At 39.6% G+C, this 21,773-nt stretch overlaps 1 long non-coding RNA gene across 1 annotated transcript; it reads right to left on the bottom strand.

Annotated features, from left to right (window-relative positions):
- Positions 1-1,324: 1,324 nt before the first annotated feature.
- Positions 1,325-17,217, bottom strand: LOC141968740 (uncharacterized). Its single transcript, XR_012634921.1, has 3 exons — positions 16,592-17,217; positions 13,085-13,209; positions 1,325-2,476 (listed from the first exon to the last, which is right to left on the bottom strand). It is a non-coding gene; the product is annotated as an uncharacterized LOC141968740 (long non-coding RNA).
- Between the last annotated feature and the right edge of the window lie 4,556 nt (positions 17,218-21,773).

Genomic DNA, 21,773 nt, shown 5'->3' with positions numbered 1-21,773 from the left:
TAAAAATAAAAAGAAAGCATTAAGACACCATATGCTGTGCAACAGCAAATAGCGTTACTTAGAAGTGTTCCAATAAAAGATAACCATAGCAAAAGTTCAGACCTACTAAAAAAAACCAAAGGTGACTTAAAGTCAGCCACATGCTTAACTGCATAAAATAAACACAATTTAGTTTGTTTCATTTTACACAAATCTTAGGATAACATATACCCAGTTAAAGAATTTTCCTTGTTAACAAAGTTACTAACCATGCCAGACAGGGGTTGAAATGCAAATGGTGAAGCAAATTTTGGTTTGTATGTGGCCCATGACTATATTTTCTTAAATGACTTGTCTTGCACCTCAGTTTTTGTATGTTTCTAAGGAGAAAGCTCTGTTTTAACCTCTCTATTAGTACTACTATGCAGATGTATATTCTCTCTCAAACTGTATGAACAAAGGGATTATTTCTTAGAATGTGTCAGTTAATGATCCTGCTGAAGAGAAGCCTAAGGAGACTTAGGAGAGGTAAATCTTTTAAACAACAGAAACACTTTAAACTGTCACACAGTAGACAAGGTCTACTGACTATAGCATGGAATTGGGTGAAAAATGATTTAATGACACCACAACCTTGTACAAATCTTAATCTAATTTTCACTTTGTTTACAAAATGGTGGTAGCTTCACATCCCTGCAGCAGAGATGTGAAATTAGTTAGGCTCTAAACTCTTCAAGACTGGCAGCAAGCTTCTCAATCTCAGCCTTGTTGAAGTGCTCACTCATACTTTTAGGGTAATCAGCTCCAATTACAGAAGTATACAGATGGCAATCACTACATTTTTTTAAGGTTTTGTTGTATTCTCCTGGTGTCAAAACACAACAGAGGTCTTGCTATTGACTGACTTGATCTTTTGCTGTGTAGCAAAGTAGTTAAAGCATGGAATCAAAACAAGACATCTTTGCTCTAAAGCTCTTCAGTTCCAGTCCATCAGAAAAGATGGAGGGAAATACAATAGACTTAATCCATATTAAAAGGCTTCAGTAAAATTACCATTCTGCAGTTGAGCCTGTGAGGTAACCCAGCATCAGCAAAAAAGTATGTCAAGGATTAAAACACTGTTAAGCATATTCTAGAGAGGCACATTTAAACGAAAGGATGCATGGTTCGAGTTTGTTAGAGTTTACCTGACAGGTCTCAAGTATTACTGAACTGTCTGAAAGAACCACAGTTGATTTAAAGCAGCAAACAATGATTTCACACGTCTTTGTTTTGTTCCAGAAGATATATTTCATTAGCATCTCAGATGGAGTTTCAGAGTCCACAATGTATGTTAATTCTGGTATACCCATACGCTGAATACTACTTAAATGCCCTTTTAAGAGCATAACTAGGACATTTGTTCTTAATGCAACAGAGGAGTAGCACTAAGAATTGGCATTTGCACTCTCATCAGAAAGGGAGCTGAAACAAAAGCAACATTCTCACCTCAGACCAACACTGAACCCAAGCTGACATTCTGAAGCCTTTCTTTTGTACATGGCAGAACTCCATTCATATTCAACAGAAGGAACTAAAATACACGTGTCTCTTACAACTCATTGACCCATTTGGAGCAACTGTTGGACCACAATAGCTTCAGGAAAGTGAACACTTTCCCCTCACCACTACCTGTTTCTGCTTTAACTCCACTTCCAACACAAACAGAAACCCCAAACACACAAAAAGCCCTAAGACTCACTTTTCAACTCATAATGTGACAAGTGAAAAGGAGTAATGCAGGCCTGCTGATTCTCAGGATAAGGAAGAGGTCTCCACAGAGACAGAAGAAGGGTTCCTTTTCTCACTCTTGTTCCTGTCAACATAAGGGACAGCTCCCCAGCCTCCTAGTATCTAAAGGGTTTTTAGAAGCTCCATTTCTTTTTCTTAACTCCTGAGTAGAGCAGGACAGGCAGGGAAGGAGGGTGGCACACTTTTTCGAGTAATTTAATTCCTCTTTTCCCACATTCAAACATATGGAATGCCAACTAACTCTTCCCACCGTACACTCCTGCCCCACATAATACTCTCCTTTTCTCCTACTACTCTACCTACCGATTTTTTAGTTCAAAACCAGCTAACACAAACCAGTTATGACCACAAGCTGGAACATGCTGAGAGAATTGCCATGAATCAGAACAACTTCAGACACAGCTGAAGGTGAACGGGAAACAAGGAGGCAGGATATTATTTTGACTTGCTTACAGCAAAGTTGTCCCCTCATTGTTACACAGAGGCCAACAATGTTCTACTCCAAGATCAGTCATTTTCCTTGCTTACATAGATCTAAGAATTCTAGTATTTTTTCCCCTTCAAAATTAAGTTCAGTGCTCTCACTCTTCAGCCATCGTTTTCTGTGTCCGAGATGTGTCTGCTCCAACTCTTCACTGACTGAGGCTTGCCAGTTCAAGCTTCAGCTTTGTTTCCACTCTGTCCCATCACACTGACTTTCCAGACTCTGAAAGAAAAAAAAAAGGCAACTCAGTGATTGCTTGTAGGCAAAACCTCCACAATGCCCTACACCAAGCTGCCATTTCCCCTGAAATAATCAAATCTTTATAGAGTGTAAAACAAAATAAAAAAAGATTCAAAACTATATGGTCCTATTTATCACACAAAGAATGATCCAAGTTAAGTTTAGGTTATTCAAGGAATGTGAGGAGGAGACTGGTATAAGCACAAACAGGGAAATGAGGATTCCTAATGACAGTACTGAATAACCTCTAAGATGCCCCTGCTTCAGCATTGCTAAAGGGACAACAGAGTGAATGGATCTCCAGTAGTTTGCTTGCTCTAAGTGTAGATATTACATGGTACATGGATTTGTCAGTCAACATCAACAAGGATCAAGTATAGGCTTCCTAACACTGTATGCTCAAATTCAGAAATTTGATACACTGTATTATCAAAATTCCTTTTCAAGAGAAGTAAATTTTCCATTACATTTTGATCATAATCACATTTAACTCAGTAACTTTTGTCCTCTTAGTTGTTTAGTGTTTTTATGGGAACTTTGTAGGCAAACTATCAACATCATTATCTGAACAGCTTGAGCAGCAGCAGCGTATTATCTGTCATAGAAAGCAATGTTGTCCTCTGACTAGAGTTGTGAAGCCACCAACTTATTTTTCTACACTTTCAGCAAGGCATATTATTTTTATACAGTCCTTCAAAACCCTCTCATCTCTGAAGGCTTCAAACTCCATTTCAATCAATACTTTAATTGTACCATAACTTTTCAATAAAGCTTTTCAAACTAATCCAGAAAACAGATATGGCACTTTAAAATTCCATAGGGAACTGAATGATCCCAGATAACAGTCCCAAGAAAATAAACTATATAAAAAATGTTTGCATTTAAATACATTCTATCCTTGCTTACTAAATAACAGCCCCATACAACTAGTATGTAAAAGATTAAACTCAAATTACACAGCATTTCAATATTTCAGATAAAGCATTAAGTAGCATAGCAATAGTTAATGTAGCATATCTTTCAGGAAGTTAATATTTTCCAAATGAGTCTAATAAAAAAAAATCTTAACTCCTCAATTTCCATGTATTGAGATTACCAGGCTAACAGTAGAGTGTGACTACCAAAATATTTTTCCACACTTTGAGGTTCTTTGTCTCAAGACTGAGCAAATGCCATTTCAATGCTGCATGATATTAACTTGAATGCTTAAAAATATATTCTTAAGAACAGTGATTTAGAATGACCATATGTAGGTAGTAAGAATTACTGTCACATAAGGCATAATTTCAGAATGCCATGAAGAATATGTTTTATTCAATCAGATATCTCACCCTGAAAAATATACATCAGAACACACAAAAAACTCGATAATCTGCATCAGTGTTGTTTTAAGACCACAAAAAGCAATGATGTTTATTATCAACCTAAAAAACTAGCAAGAGTTAGAGCTCAGGGCAAAATGAAAAATCTCTAGCAGAATTCTTTCTCTACACCCTTGGGAAGTCCTGAGTATTACTGACTCTATGGTAATTAGTTACTATGGTCATTGTAATCTATCTATCCATAAACTATGAATTCAAGTGTAGACTGAGTGTAGCTCCAGCCACGTCAGAGTAAGTATGTCCTGAACACCAGGTATTCTAGAGAAGAGCTGTAAGTTCTTAGGCTCTGTGGTAGAACATTTACTGTCTAAGAACACAGGAAAAAAAAAAAAAAAAGAAACAAGAGCAATTTTATGTGAGTTTGAGAACAGTTGTTTTCAACCAGTGACTCAAGTGTGTGGATCACAAACTACTTTTAAGGGACCTGCAAAACACAGCTGGTAAAAACAAACCTAAATAAGCTAATACTGTAAGTGCTGGATGTGCCTGTTTTTACCCATCACAAATTTTCCAGGAGTTCCATTCAGAAAGAGGCTTGAAACAGCTTTAGACATAGACTTCAACCACTACAAAGTCTCCTATGTTAAAAAAGTTCTGAAAAAGGTTTTGCTCATTTACAATCACTCGTATAGAAGTATAAAATTTAAATCACTCAAATAGCTATGGAGCAAATCCATGATTTGTAATCAAATGATCGTTTCTTTAAGTAACCACTTATCATCCTACATGTGTATTTTGCAAAGGCAATAAAACCCCACTACTCTCACATTTCGATGACTTCAGTACCAAGAGAGGAAGTGTTTCCTGGACTGGATCTGACAAGAAGATACTAAAATTCTAAGGGAAACTTATAGGAGATACCATTCCAATGAGACAGATCCATGCAGAAGAACATCTGGGTCAGTTGTTGTCAGAAAGCTAAGTTTTACCATCTGTTTCACTTACTGCTTTTGTGACAGGCCTAGAGTTTGACTATAAGGCTGTAATGCAACATTTGGGGTGGAGGCGGGAACTGGAGAACAGACCACTTGCCACTCAATAGTTAATAAAAAAAATCCTTCCTACATCAGCCTAACTCTAAATGTTCGTTCACAATCAAGACAAGCAACATGTCAGAGTTATTGTTTGCAATGATAAGACAAAATACTCAGAACCATGATGTGGCATTAATGATATTAAATTCCTCTTTCCTAAGATTAAGGATGCTGTATCTTCCAAAACAAAAGAATACCCTGAAAAGGTTGTGAAGTGAAGGGTCAGAGTACTGATACCCTGTGAAGGTAAGGATAATTTACTGGTAACTGACTAGAGTTAATTTAATGTGTCATCTTCAAGAGTCATAATAAAAGCTATAGTATTTGGAGAAAGCTACAGCTGGAGGGATATCAAATACTTCCCCATTCTCCTATTAATTAGTAAAGTATTGTAATTCCAATAACATTGAAAGTACACTGAAATTTGGCTTCTTCAGATAATCATTAGAAGACCTGTGGAGCATTTGTACATTTTACTAGAAAAGTAAATGCACACAGTTTATGAAATTTTATACATGGTGGGACACTATGACTATGTTTTCCACTCTAAAAAAAAAGAAGCGGTTTTCTCAGTAACTAATTGGATCACAGTAAAAAAAACCCACTAACTTACATACTGGCAAGCCATTAGACATTGCCAACACAAGGCTTTTTATTGCTAATGTAACAGATGTACTACAGGGATTGTTAATAGCATGAAAACCATCATGTCAAGCACCCACTGGAAAGGAGCCTTGCTGGCTCTGTCTTCTTGATCATTGTGGCTGCCTAGACAGATATGTCATATTGATATTATTTATATACATCCACACACACACACTCATTTATGAGAACAGGAAAGATGTTAAATATTCCATCTGAAATATCTCAGAGTAACCAGGTATAAGTAAGGAATTCTGAAGAGTAGTAATATAAACCACCACTAGATATTCTTATTTAAAATAGGTCTTAGAAGTCCACACAGCTGACAATTACAGGTGGACACTAGTATACTCCTCAGTGTCAGAGATACATAAGTAAGCTGGACATAATCATACAATTGTAAACTAAAGTGTTTTTATTTTAACATCACTCAGTAGCTATGGTTACTCATTGTCTCAGAGCTGTTGATGCCTCATTTACTTCTGCTTAAGATCAATAACTACCTTCCAAAGAGTTTATTTCCCCCTGAAAATTCAAGGGAAGTATTTCTGTAGATCTTAAAAAAAGCCCAACACTGATAGAAAAAAGGTGATGGGAAACTGGGATTTTGTAACATTAAACTCCTCAAAACAATCACCAAATGCTTTCTTTATCATTAAGTAAAACCTATTTACATGAAAAGAGATTTATGGAGATAAAACAGGGCAAGTGAATAGATCATTAGTGACATATCCTAACACCTTGTTAGTTAAACTGCTTTTGAATTTAGTTATCTCAAGGAGGAAATACATCCTGCATAAAGCAGGCATCAAAACCAAGTTTCTAGTATCCTTCACTGAAAGGCAACAATAACTGTCATCCCATAAAGCATTGTGTAGCTCATGAACACAAATAAGTTTTAAAGCAAACAAACATGACATGGTGATAAATCACACATGCTTATACCTGAAGCATGGATGACCTTTAGATTCCCAGAGTTATAAACCTGGGTCTCATTTATTAAAAACAAGCACTAAAGTGATGTTGAAAGATGCCAGAGGCCCCGCAAAGTAAAATTTTCCATTTCAATTTAGACAAATTCTGTTTCATAATTTACTTAAAGACAAGAAGACATTGATTAAAAGAGGACTTCATCATACCTTGAACACAGAAACCCTAGACCTGAAAAGAAAAGTGCACATGGCAAACGAGAGAGGGGGGAACTGGAAACACTACACAGAAGAGCATCTTGGTCAGCCTTGGTAATGGTTGACGTGTTGTTGTACCCTTAGATCACAAAGACTGCAAGTCAGGCAATGTTTCAATGGAGAGGTAATACCTTTTATTAGACTAACTAATATAGCTGGAAAAAAGACCTGATGTGCATCTGGGCACATAAGTCCTCTGAGGTCACTGTGTGACCACAAGCTTGCATGACGCCCTGTCCCATTATAAGTCAGTCTAATAAAAGATAATTACCTCCCTCCACAAGTCTCATCTAATATATATTATTATACCCCATGCAGTCTCTGCAAAGAGATGATAGTAAAAAAATCAGGATACTGGTTTAGCAAGTCATGTACCATCGTAATACATAATCTCTCAACACTGTTACAACACTTCATCAAAATGTCATGAGTAGCAAAAAAGCAATGTCAGACAAGCAAAAAGCTCATATTCAGGAAGATAGTACATTCGGGGAACTCCCCAGATTGAGGGAACAGCACCCTACTTGCTTATTTTCAGTCTGTAATGCAATGGTATGGAAAAAGGCAGCAGGAGGAAATTCAATCCCTGGGAGTGGGGAAGAACTTAATTATCACAGTGGTATTTATTAAAAGGAGTTCCTGTATTACAGGAGCTGTTTCTCTTGGAAAAAAGAAGCAACATGGGAAAGAAAGTTAGCCAACAATCCATCCTGAACAGATGAAAAGAGACTGTAGCTCACCTGGAGAGCAGAGATTATGTATGTCCAAGCTACTCACATTGACAGCCTCCTGAATCAGCTTTAAATCTTTAAGCAAGTACTCAAAAGCCCTGAAAAGGTCTCAATGAGGTACAATTCTTCAGCTGGCTCCTTAGCTTTCACCACCAGGAGTTCTCTCAGAAAAGCCTCAAGTTGCACAAGAACATGATAGGCAATATAAGTTTCCCAACTTTCTTTTACAATACAGGATTTAAACCTCTGCTTAAGCAACGTGTTCTCATAATTCAACTGCATGTCAGATATAACTGAGTAACTCTGCAACAAGCATAAGACACTTCAGGCATACTACATTTCAGCCATCTAAAAAGATGATGTCTAAGCTAGTGACTCCAGATTCAGGAAGCCTCACACATCCAAAACATAATTTCTCCCATTCTAGATGAAGGTGATGTAAGAAGTCTAATTTTCAAACTAGAGTTCCTCAGTTTAGCTGAGAGCTTATTTCTTCAACTGTCTGCCCTGCTAGATACATGAACACAAAGAAAATTATTACTAATTTGGCAAGTACTGAGATGCTAAAGACATTATTTAAGAATGTGGTTCAACACTGTTAAGAAATGACAGTGCTTTACACAACCCAGATGCGGTGGCCCAGCCTATGGACTGCAGTACACAGCAGGCTGTTGAGTATACCATTTTATTATCAGATCAGTCCAATCCCATTAAGCAGGCCCCTGTAGCAACTGACAGATGTACAATTTCATAACGGACTAGGACTACTTTTCCACAATTAAGAGAAAGAAAAACAGGAATGACTGTTTCCCAATAGTACCTAAACAAAGAAGGATTTTGACTAAAGAGAATGTTGATACAGAAAAGAAAAAAAACAACCCTCCCATCCATAAACCGAGAAAGAACCCACATACTCAGTGTCTTGATACATACTGGCTTTAGAAGGATTCAACACGCTGTTTTAATGATTAAGGTGTGGAATCCATTACAGCCTGTTTTCCTTGAACCTGATGAACAACTACTAACACCTTGTCAACCTCCTCTGGATCATGCTTACCAATTTCTGTAGAAGGTAGAAATCCCTACCAAACCTACCCATCCGAAATAGAACGTTGAATAAAAGCACTAAGAAAGTGACAAAATGACCGCTTAAGAAGTTCTTTTATTTAGCATCTCCCTCACGTTCTCAGAAGGTTCATGAAAAGGAAAGAAACATGAATACATGACTGGTACTTTCTGCTCCCAACCCCTGGTAACGTGGTTAGCACAACTAATGTAATTTTATAAGGAAAGAAGCTGTTCTCTGCTTTCCTTTTCCCTCATTATCAGGCCCTGAAGGTCCTGCGAACCAAGTAGACAAACCAAACAGATTTCTTTTTCCCCTCTCAGCCTCAAGGTTCCTGGGCGCCAGGCCGATTACTCCCTTTCTTGCCAGCCTTGAAGGTCCCAGGCACACAGCCAGCCAGGTGCTGTCGATGACCCTGAGGGAAGCATAACAGCGCACAGAGCACTGCCTGTAACAGCAAGCAGTTACAAGTCATAAGTGGGGCACTTGCACCCAAGCTGCTGCTGGACAGTGAGACCTGGGATGGCCCGGTGACCAGGAACACTTCCACTGTTGCCTGCTTCCTCCCAGGACGGAGGAAGTGAATTGTATTCTTTTATACAATTTTCAAGTCTAGATTATGACTATTGCACTGATAGAGCAAACTATCTTATAAAGATTTGACCCAATCTGCAGAGGGTTCAGGCGATTAGAAATTGTTAAGTTGTATCATAAATGCTGTATTACACTACTTATAAACTGTACCACATTGATCCTGCTTGTAGAAATCCTGTGTCATTCTAATAATAAGTTCTGTGCTATACTAACCATAATATCCTGTTAAGAAAATAAAGTTTTAATTGTAACTATAGCTTAGTGCCATCATCATCTGCCCAGGTTCCCTCAAAGAACCTCTCTGTCCTCTTCGTGTCAGGTGACAGAAGAAAAATGAGGTTGAAAAACCAGAACAAACAAGCCTGCATGCTTCTGACATTCACATTAATTGAAATGGGATATCTAAATTCCAAAATGAGTGCTGTTCATACAGCTCTTTAGACACAGACGTTAGGTTTGCAAGAATTGCTAGCATTTCAGGATCATACAGAGTTGTGCCTTCTGAGACAGTACAGTTTGTGCCTTTAAGTCTTTTGACATTTTTAACTGAAGATAATGTATTAGGTTTCTCACCGTGAAAAGTTTTCTCATAGTGCAAATATTCATGACTACAAGAGCTGTAGTCTGTCTGCAACCACAATAACTTAACAGTAGCAATAGTAACCAGCACTCTCCAACAACACTTGATAAAAGCCTCTCATACCTTACAAGGTGAATATGACTAATCAAGAGTCCAAGACTAGAACACATCTCTATCTGCAAGATATCCTACAACTAAGTAGAATTATAATATTTAAAATCGATGAGCAAACTCAGGATATTATTACCTAGAAACATAAATTGAAGTTAGTTACTTTCCTTTTTATCTTTCACAGCAACTTTTCCTGTCCTTTTTTGAAAAAAGGATGTTGGTGCTTGCTAGGACCATATTGTTCTTGCTTAGCAGAGCCCAACTCATATGGCATAACTTTATGAAAGTCATTTAAAATTAAAAACAAACACAAAGTTTGAGTTAAGTGGTATCCCTTAATGGGATGAAAAGTCAAAACAAAACAATTAAGACTTGCATTAGCAAGGACAACAGTATTTTCAGCTGCCAAAACTAGACATGGATGTAGCCAAAAGTTCTCACAACCTTATATGAAAAAAACAGACTGAAGGTTTTTCCCCAAAATGGAACTGGAAAGCGGGGAGAGAGGCAGGAATTTGAAGGTCCTCTTAAGTACTCTATAAAGTTTAAATGATAATTGAAGTTTCCAAGTTTGGACAAAGCTCCAGAGTGAAAAAAACCCCAAACACCTCCTACCTACCCCTGACCCACAAAAGCATGCCCCAAAATACTTTTGGGCTATATTCTCAGCTTCCGTAAGTAGATAATGCCCAGATGCTCAGTTCAAGTAAGCTATACTATGCTTCTTTATACCCACTGAGAAACTACTATAAACAAAAAGTCTCTAATACATCAGAGTTCTTCAGCATAAGATTAAACAACTCAATTCTTATAAGAGAACAACTTCCCTACACACCCTTCCCTGAGCCAAAAACCCCAAACTTACAACAGGAACTGAAAAGGACAGCAGTTCACAGCTAAGAAAAACTTACAGAATATTACTTGGGGGCAGAAAACATTAAGAGGAGAAAGTTAACAAAGGAACTGAAAGAGGAATATATGATAATTGTACTCTGCCAAAATCAGAAGAGATATTAGGTAAACATACACACACATTCTTTTCCCACCTCCAAAATCTTATTTTTCAGTCAGTACAAAACTTTTTTCAGCTTATCTTCAACTTTTTATAGCTGTTTCGATGGCTGCCACTGAATTACCAAGTATAACAGATAAAACATTTTTTCCTGTTAAGCTAGGATGAATATAAGAATTAAGGACAGAAGTAGTTGAGGGAAAAAACCCACATCCAAAGACTAAAACTTTGTTGCTGTCTTGGGATAACTAAAAATATTTATGAAACTTGTCACAATATTTGGAACAGATTTTTTTCACTAGGATATGACAGACTGATTACTCAGACAATTTGTGCAAAAATAAAATAGGAAGAATGACAGCAAGTTGTTGGAATATATCTATAAAAAAAGTTAGTAAAACAGTCTTGCTGGGTTGACTTGCTGCTTACATATTTATGAGATGCTTCTAAATTTCATTTGAACCAAAAAAGAGAAACGAGCTAAGAAAACTAAAGTGGAAGGAAACTGATGAATGATCGTAAAATAATCTTTTAAAAGAGGAAGATCAGGATAAAAACCAAGATAAAAATAAACTCAGAGAATTGATAAAACAGATCTCATCAGATGCAAAGTGACTTATAATGCATGAATAAATTAGACAGACATGGTGTCCTGTAAGTTAAGAAACACTACATTTTTCTTCAGAAAAATGAGAGGAACAATCATCTGACGGGTTCACAACTCAAGCCTTAAGACCAAAGCAAGTACTTTTTAAACCAAAAGGTATGTATGCTTTAAGTACTGGGCTTTGAAGCTAAAAAGATTAATCCCGCCTTTCCTTCTGATCATCCTTTGTGGCTGTGCTCTGAGATGTTACATTGGCCAAGACAATCAAGCAGATATAATACAACTGTAGCAAGTCTGATAGAAACACAACACCACAATGTATTTTTAGGGCTATAGGCACAGATTTATAATTCCAAAATCCCAGATTTCAGCATTTCTTAATCTTCACATTTCATTTCTTAATCTTCAGACAGGAAAAAAAACCAACCAACCAACTCAGAGGAACAGATAGAAGCTGAAAAAGTAAGCAGCTGAAGGCTAACATATATGGAAAAACGGGTAGAGAGAGCAGATTTTTAGTAACTCTTCATTAATAGAAATTATGTGAAATACCAAAGCAATATAAAATTTTACATAATGCTAAGCAATTTACAAAATTGAGCTAATTAGGTATTTTCATTCTTGCTCTGCACTTACCAGAAAGCTTAGCACAGCTTTCCAAATAGCATGTTGCTCTTCCTGCCAGTGGAATGGCCAAGATAGTACTACAAATGCCCAGAATGGCACACTGCTAATCCAACAACTTGGGCCTTTATCTGAGATCTGTTTTTAATAAACACACTATGTTTTCAGCCTCCTGGCTCACAAGAATAGGTTTAGGCTTGTACGTTTTACTTTCTTAAAAAAAAAAGTATCAATCACCATTCAATCCAACAGTCTTTCCATGCAATTGCATTCAATTTTTCATTCCTATGCCTTGGTTTACAGCTACACAGCTATTACAGGCATCCCCTTCCCATGAAAAATTTCTCTTGAGGCAGGTCATCATTTCATAAAAGACAAGAGAAAACTAATTCTTGCCTTTTCAATGTGAAGGTTAAATTACTAGGCTGTGCTTTCAATCTTCCTGACATCAAACTCCAATTCTAGATTATTATTTTGACTGTGATTTAGCACTCCAATTGAGAACGATGGTGTAGAAAGAAGCATGATCCTTGCCATGCAAGGGAGTTGGGCAATAAGTACTGGGGCATCCTATGAGTCTTAGACTGTTCTAGGAACTGTTATGTACAGAAAGTGGAGGGAGTTCATAAAACTGAAGATCTGTTTTTTAAACTTAATCAGTAACACAACCAAGAGTCGTGATGAATGTACTTCAAGAACAAACCAAGTCAGTAAACATATCAGTTAAGGCTTTTATTGGAACTTTAGTACAAATAATCTTGATCTTGTAATCCAGTTTGATCATTTTAAACCATCACAGAAATACTTACTACCACCACTACCTTTTAAAACTTTTTTTTCTTTTTAAGCATATTCTCACAGCAGAATATTTAACTCAATATTTAACTCAGAAAAGATATCCCAGCCAAAGAGTGATAACTGACCCTGCTCAGCTCCCTGACCCGCTTCCCTGCTGGCATACCCCTGAAGGCAGCGTGGGGTCAAGAAAACACACATCAAATCACTTCACTTGCAACTCACCTGCCTGCTTCTCAGCTCACTAACAGCAACTGGCTGCAGGTCAGAGTGCTCTCAGGGGCTGGTTCTGTCACTAAGAGGAGCCAAGCAGGTTCTTCAGAGGTTAAGAGATGAAGTGTTAACTGATCCTGTCATCACAAATAGGGAAATAATAGAAAAGTTCACTCTGGTACCTGAAGTCCATTTGGGAGACACCGTTTAAAAAACCCCCAAAACACCACAGACACACACCACAACCCCAAAACTACAAATAAAGAAAAAAATACACACACGAAAGAGAAAGGAGTGATGGAATGAAGATTCAGAGAGATGTCAATACAAAAAGGACATTCTAGGCAACTTCTCCATCTCTTTTTAAAGAGAAGATTCACATTTACCCAGTGGATCTGTTATGGTTCATAATGTTCTATACTTATTGAATTAGCTGCATATTTACACGCCGCACTGAAACTACCACAACATCACACCACTAACTTGTTACAGACATCTTATTTAAAAGATGCACTGAGGAGCCCAAATACATTTCGTTTACAGAATTAAGCTACAAAATCAACATTTTAAAAGCTCAAAAGCTTTTACTGACTCGGGATTTCACAATTCTAGCATTTTAGTAATGAATGACACATTATTTTGCACAAATCTCTTAGAACTGAAATTCCTTATCTCACTTATTTTAATGGAAAACTGTTGATATTATTTAAACCTACACAATACTTCTGCCATCACATGGTGTGGTTTCTCAGTGGCAGCATTCCATGAAATACCTGTTGGTCAGAGAAACCTTCATTGGCAGTTGACAGCTAACTAGCCTCTTCAAAAAAAAAAAAAAAAGTCTAAATACTTTTGACTCTCCCCCTCCAACACACAAGTCTGTAAAGACAAAGAAGATCAGCCCTTGTTTTTTAACTATCATCCTAACAGAAAAAGCCAGTCTGACTTTTGAGTTCAGTGACAATTCTGAAAGTTACAGAATCAAATAAATCCCACACAATCTAGCCATGTATATAGATACACTCCTTACTCTGTCTCAAAAGACATCCAAACAGAAATCTCTCATACTTAACAGGTTGGGGGTTTTTTAATATAGAGAGAACAATCAAAAGTCTCAAACCCTGACATCTAAAGCACCATAAAAAGCTCATGAGCAGTTACAAAGTTTCTTGGTGCTTGAAGAGCAAGCCCTCTGTGTGAAGTCTTGCTCAGTGAGCCATAGATTCAATACTATTCTAAAATAATAAACACACGAGCCTAATGTAATTCATTCAATTAACAATACAATGATAAATCACAGTGAGATTATTTAATGAAACAGTTGTCAAATTCTGGCCAAGCATGGATTAAAAAGTAGTTTTCAGCCATGACTGCCAGTTTGTCACTCAACAACCTAAACATAATGCAAACCTGTAAGTCACAAACCATGTAAATAAAAACTCCCAGATCTTCTCCTGACAGTTACAGTTCTTCCCAAGAAGGCACTCAGCTGGGGCTCTCCATTCTGTTGCACCGTTCAAGTCACACATGCTGCAAAACCAACTGGGCATCATCAGTGTATGAAGCCTCTTCATTGTACTCAAGCAAGACAACCCATACATGTAACAGCTCAAACAGTACCCATAGCTTTTCTTGATGAGGCTTCTTACAAGGAGCTCCTCTACAGGTTCCTGTTCCTCCTCTCCCCTTTACTTTGCCACAATTCCTCCCCCAGCCCCTAGTTTCCCTTATCTATCCACCTGGGTTACAGGCAAGATGGGCTGCATCTGATTTAAAGGTCTGACCAGCATGCTCCAGATGACCTCCCTGTGGCAGTGTGCCCCCCTGACCCTGCTGAAGCCATAACCACCAGCAGGGGTTGAATGGCTCCATCCAGCCTACTCTGGACTTTGGGGGATAGATGCCAACATGGTAGCCAACAGCTGTCTGGAACGGTAAGCCAGATGTCTTGTTGGTATGCAAGTTGTGACTAGAAGAATCCTCTTACTTTATAAATAACAGACAGCCCAAGGCCTGTGGAGCAATCCTGCAGGGCAGTGGGCTGCATGCCAGGATCTCCCCTTGTGTAGGGATGTCTCTCAAGGTTACTCCTCAAGGCCGAGAGAGTCCTTATCTTGTCAGATACTCAGTAAAAGATGAACAGCATGCTAAACTTTGAAATCTTAGCTGAGCCATATAGATTTTTTGCATATATAATCCTTGAGATATAAACTGCTGACCAAATATGGGACTAGGATTGGATCCGGTCTCACCTTGACTCCTCTCTGAGAAGGAGTTTAGAAAGTAAGGGGGTCCTTTCTGAACCCCATGACTCAAAGGGATGGTGTCCCCGAGAGGTTTGGTTGACCCTGTCTTCTGCGCAGTAACTAATCAAGTGTACCTTGTCTCTGAATCCTGATAAACTGCTGTCGTATTTACATTGTGCTTTGTTAACTCACTGTTTAATAACAACATATTGTTGTGACTCTTTTGAGAGTGAAGTGCATCACTATCTGCAACACACGCAACTGACTGCTGCCTCTTGCGACAGTTAAGCTGCTGAGTTCCTTCCTTAGGTGGTACAAGTAACCTGTGACTTTCTTTTCCATGAGGGCACTAAATTTTATAAGATTTGGAGGACACTATCCTTTTCCAGGTGTCACAGGAGTGAAGACAAACACACACATTGCACAGACTTCATAAAGTCATTGACCTTTACAGATTAGTTGTTACCCATGACTGTCAGTAGAACTGATCAGACACAGAAACCTTTAATACTACTGAAGGTCTGAAAAAAACACAAAAACCAGACTGAGATCAAACAAATAACAAAATAACAGATTGAGATCACAAAGATCTATGTCAAAAAAGAGTCCCAATTCCTGCATTTCATCCCTAGTACTTCAACCCAGATGTTTGGATTATAGTTGATTTGTCAAAACACAGCTGAACCAGCCAATTCCCCCCCACCCTCCCAAGTGCCTCACTTCCATCTTTTCACCTAATTAAAAAAAAAAAAAAATCACACAGAGAACCTTTTGCTATTTAAGGCATTAGAAAAACAGTATTTTATTTTTAAAAAAAGAATAATCGATGTGGCATTATTACTTAAACTGACATTTCACCTAAAGGTAAGCAGCAGTCTCAAAAAAAGACTCTTGTTTCCATATTAAGAAAAGTAATTTCTTTTTTTTAATGCTTTTTCAAGAACAGAATAAAATCAACGAGAAAAGACAGCATACATCTTTCCCAAGCTGTTTTTGTGAGCCTCAGTCTGAATCACTAGGCCATTGCTAGGGACACTTTTAACTGCTCTCTGTGATGCCTTAAAAGTGTTAATTTATTCTGAGAAACAGGGACATACAGAATCCATAGCATTACCTGAAGACGGGTATTATTAAATACCGTAGTATCCCTGTACAGCCTTCCTTTTAAAAGGGGCTCTTTCTTGTTTTACGAAGACACGTCCTAGTTTTAGACTACAGCCCATCCTCACAGCAGGCTGGCAAGGATTAACGCCAGATCCACCTACATACATACCCAAACCACATGAAGTTCCTCCAACTGTATCAACTCAGCCAGGCATCGCCTGGGACCACTCTTGTGGTAGCTAAAGCCACCTAGACACAAGGCAGAGGAAGAGTTTGTTACCGACACCAAGGTACCAGAGAAGCAGCTTCAAGGCCCCAGCACACTGTCCTGTGGCCAAGCCGATCACCGCCGCTACCGTGACAGCACCTTAAGCTCTCACCTGTCTTGAGAGCCTCCCGCATCGCTAACAGTTATTAAATCCCCACAAGCTGGCAGAAATAGCAGTTTAACTTGGGGTAGGGCAGAGAGGCCAAAGCCCCAGCTCTCCCTCACCCAGGGAGCAGCAGGGGAGGCTCCGCCGAGCCGCCCTGGCCTCACGGGGGGTGGGGGGAAGAGGTGCACCCCGGGCCGAGCCCAGCCACCCCCCACCCCCGGCACTCCCCAGGCGCTGAACCCGCTGGCGTGGGGACCCCCCAGCAGCGCCCACAGCCCGCTGAGGAGCCGGGGCCCGGCCGCCCCGCCACCACACCCCGGGGCTCCGATGCCGCGGCCGCCCCACCGGACCGCGGCCCGGCGGCCTCCCGCACCACCGAGGCCGGGCAGAGCAGCAGGGCAGAGGACTGGCAGCTTCTTCCTTCCCGCCCCACAAACAAGGGAAGCGGCAGCCAGCGGACATCTTGGTCTAGGGCGGAAGTCCCGTGACACCGGCGCCTTGCTCATGCCCGGGAGAGGGACGGCATCGCCGTGAACCGAGGTGTCGGAAAACCACCCCTGGGTGGCGGGAGCACCTCCCTCGTTCCTCAGGGCCGGGCCGGGCGTTTCCCCATCGCTGCCTGCTTGCAGGTGTACGCAGTTGCTGAGATTTCCTGTTTCCCGTTTAAAGAAGCCCTTACCGTTCCCCCTGCCAGCTGGCAGGCAGTTTGTTGCTGTCGTTTCTCTGTGACAGGTGGCTTCCAGCACGGCTGTCAGTCTACCCCTTTTCTGCCTGCATGCGTGTGTGGCTTGGGTGGCTAGTGCCACCTCAGTGCCTGGCTGTAAGTGATCGCTTGGTGGTAAAAAAATAACAGAAGACAATCCTGGAGGATGACTGGCACAACGTTTCCCTCTTTGGTTGCTGCTTGCGGGAGGCTGCTGGCCAAGCCCTGCTCAGGGCTCGGTCAGCATGGGGGCACAAGGCCGCAGGGCAGCCCGAGGCCCACGATGAAGAGGTTAGAAGGAGCCCTTGGCCGGGCCTGCCTGCCCCGAGGCCTCCAGCCTTCGCCCCTGCGGCTGAGCCCCCAGCGGAGGGGAAGCGAGTCGCTCTGGTGCAGGACAGTTTGGTGGCTGGGGGAAACCCTTGGTCTTTCAGCTGGTATTGCACCAAGCAGTGGACAGACAGACCCCGTGGTGTCACCTGTCAGTGTCCTGCTCTGTAGTGGAGTAAACATCTGTCTAAGTTCTTAAAAAGGAAACATCTGTGAATGACAGTGTCACAACCTCCATGCTAAGAAAAGGGATGCACAGTCCAGCCAGTGGCAAAACTGTCTGTGACATTTTCCTGAATTTGAACACCTTCATATGTCAGAAAGTGGCTCCTGCGAATAACAACTAGGAGTTTCAGCCCTTACACTTTATCTGGAAATGAGGATGGACGTTGTTTTATTTTTGCAGAGCTCAGCTGGTGGATGTGTCTGTGGTGATGGTGAAGCCAGGAGAGTGACTGGACTGGATTACTGCCATGCTTCTGTGAATTAGTTTTTCAGGATCAAGGATCCTGCTATCACATTCACACCTTTCTTTAAATAAAGTATGTTTTTCCTGGGGCCTGGAAGAAATATTTAACTATCTAATGTGTGTTTTCCTGCTTAAGTCAATTCATGAAAATGCTAGCATATGAAGGCTAGCGGAGACAGAGGCTCCGGAGTACTTGTCCTGTGTGACTGTGTGAAGCATTCAAGTGTCAAAAAGGGCACATGGTATGCTCAAACTGCTTGCATCTATTAGAAAGAGTAAGGTAGAAAGGAGAAAGAAAATTACACTGATAGCAGTCAGATGATACATGTAATGAAACAATTTATATGTAATACAGCGTTGGGATGTTGGATGAGATGAGAAAAAACCCCAAACTGATGTATTTTCATACTAATGCAAAGGACTGTAAATAATCACAGTAAGATAAAAACCCAGATCTCAAAGAAATAAAAATTGTGCAATAGCAATAGTAAAATCTTAAATCATGATCCACAAAAATATTTTGCTGTTCAAGAAAGAAAGAAAGACTGCATAATGGTGAGATATGGTATACTGAAGTGGTGGCAGACATAAAAAGAAGAGAAGAAGGACAGGGTAGACTCAAATTCTTCCTATAGAAAAAGTTAAAAGAGGCTCTATCTTGTTGGGTAACTGCTAAAAACTTTGTCTCTCATTTGGTTAGGGGTGTCTTGAATACCTAATATTATTAGATAAATTCAATGAAGTATTATAGTTAGTCATGATGGCTGGATTACATTTCCCAGTACAGGCTGGAGAGCAAAATTATAATGGGGACACAGTTGTTCCTAGTGAAAGTTAACAGACTTCTTCATCAAAGAGTCTTTGATCTGAGAAAAATAGTATATTTTACTAAATAAGCTTTTAAAAAGCAATTAGGATACCATAGAAAAGCTGGATATAGTGACTGAATTTTTTCAGTTGAAATAAAATATGATAAGAAACAGACTCAAGGTCTTGTGTTCAAAAGGGTATTTTGAGAAATGTTGAAAATTATTCAGAGATGAGAATTGGAACTTCATTATCTGTTAATGACATTTCTGACACAATAAGTTTGGAAAATTTTTCGAGAGGATGAACTGCAATATTGTACTAGAAAATTAGAAAAAAATGTACTGGAAAAATTATGAAAAATGGAGTGATATAAAATGTCTCTGGGCAAAATGAGAAATGTCTCCAAGACCCAGAATGGGGTGGGTGCACAGGAGGCATGCAGGCATGTGTACAGTCAGCAGCAGTGGCCACTCCTGCAGCAATGTTTGTCCTGTCTCCTCCAACAACAGATGATTCCTGTCATTTCATGGCACGAGGGAAAAAAATTGATGAAATGCAAAGTAATGTACTGAGGGAACAATTGCAAAACTCTCCTATAAACTTAGAGATCATTTGTAGGAAATGAAGGACCTAGATATACTAGACAAACACAGGATGACAGATAGGCTGACATGATATGGGCCAAGAAAAAGTCAGCAGCAAGCAAAGTGTTTCTGAGCCTTAAGGAGATGCTGAAGGTGGTTATATATGGGAATGAGCTTACTTAAAAGACAGATCTGATCAGCTGTGTTCAAAATCAGGTGTACTAAGATTGTAGTTTTAATAGAATTTGTTAATTTGTATAAAGACAACAAAAAAGATCTGTCATGCTTTTTGTATGTTCTTTCATTGCTGGGGAGCCATTTGTCCATTTTAATTATGTGAAATTAATTTTCTTCCTATGTTTCTTTCTTTGGATGCAGAAGATACACAAAGAAAAGATACTATTTTTTTGCAATTAAAAATCTCATGTTGGATGAAGACATCGGAGTACAATTTTGTGTCAGAAATAGCCGTCAAAACCATGGGCCGAAGAGAACCTCCTTAAACGAAAGAGGTATAACGTACAGACGTTTTCAAATTAGAAACTTTCTATATAGAATGTAAGCGTGGTTTTAACGTGTGCCTCTAGGTGGTGCTAACGTTATTCCAGTGGTCAAAGAGCAGTTTTAAGAAACGTTTTAAATACCAGTGAAAACTTTTTACGTACAGCTTTTGAGTAGAGGGAGGCACATCTATTCAACAGACGACGAACTGATGATTTGCAACTAAGAAGAATTCATACACTTAATTTCTGGTAAATGACTCGCCTTTAAATCTATCTTCAAATAACATTTAAAGGTCTTGTTCAAACGCACAGAAGCTAATAATTTCAGAAATAGAGTTAAAACCCTATCTTTAAGCAAATGTTGAATCACAGAATTGTGCCATGTTCGATATTAGTTTGCTCACTATTTGGAGCACCTTTTTACGCAAGTACTAATCTAGTGGCTGAGCTTATGTTTATACCAAATTACAGCTTGCAATTTTTATTTTACCTATATGTAGCATATAGTAATTATCATGTTGTAGCACTAAAGTCACAGCTCTGTCTACAGTTCTTAAGGCCTTTGGGAAAGCAAGCCCTTGTAAGCCTTTAAGTATTTTGGTGAGAAAGCAAAGCAGAACTTTCTACGTGCACAGTTTGCAGAAAGTGGAAGGACCTGGCATTATTTTATGCCTACTGGAGAACAGTATCTGTTCTTTGATATTAAACAAAAGATGATTATTCATCCAGCCATGTTTCCTTTGGACTGTAGTGTAAAATTTCTGCAGAGTTCAGGATACTTTTTCTTCTTCCTGCCTCATTCACACATACTTCCCTTGGCAGCCTAGGTTGCTTGGAATTCTGATGCTTACTTACAGGTTTTGGATACCAAAAAGTGGGAACTCACTTCTGACTCATTGTTGCTGACTGATAATTTTCTATTTTAGCATTGCAGTTTCCAGCTGAGGCAAGATCCAGAGTCAGGTTGTTCTGCAGCTCACCCCAATGTTTTATTAAATTAAAAAGAAATCTATTCAAAGCAGTGGCTCGTTTGTGAGATCATAGGTGAGCTGCACAGCCTGCTGAGAGAAGAGGTAGCTGGGTGGTAAGGATGGGCCTTAAACTCACCATGTTCCAGCACCTCACGAGGCTCACTTTGTCCTCAGTACTCTGCCTGGTGGCATGCAGCAGGGACAGGCTGTGAACCCTCTACCTCCCTGGCGTGCACACCGGTGCAGTGCTGTGCTACATCTGTTTTGGGTCAGAGTGAGCACAAATGACCTCACTGGATTCTCCTGGGGCTTGGGAGTACAGTGATGTCAGGGGAAATCTTGGTTTCACTATGGTCAATATAGTAAAACTCCACAAATTTCTCCAAATTCAACCAGAAAGGTCTATTTAATAAGGGGTAGCCAACTCTACTGACCTACAGATTGCATGTGGAAGTCTTTGTATGACTGAAAACCACAGGCATGTACTAAAGAGAGATGAGAGAAATTCTGGAAATGTGTCTCTGGGCAAAACAAGAAATTTCTCTGAGTCCCGGGATAGGGTGGGTGCAGAGGAGGCATGCAGGCATATGTACGGCCAGCGGCAGTGGCC

Source organism: Athene noctua, chromosome 1, assembly GCF_965140245.1.
Source record: "Athene noctua chromosome 1, bAthNoc1.hap1.1, whole genome shotgun sequence".
NCBI lineage: Eukaryota > Metazoa > Chordata > Aves > Strigiformes > Strigidae > Athene > Athene noctua.
The sequence above is the reverse complement of the archived record's forward strand: the minus strand, read 5'-3'. Positions and strand labels throughout refer to the sequence as shown.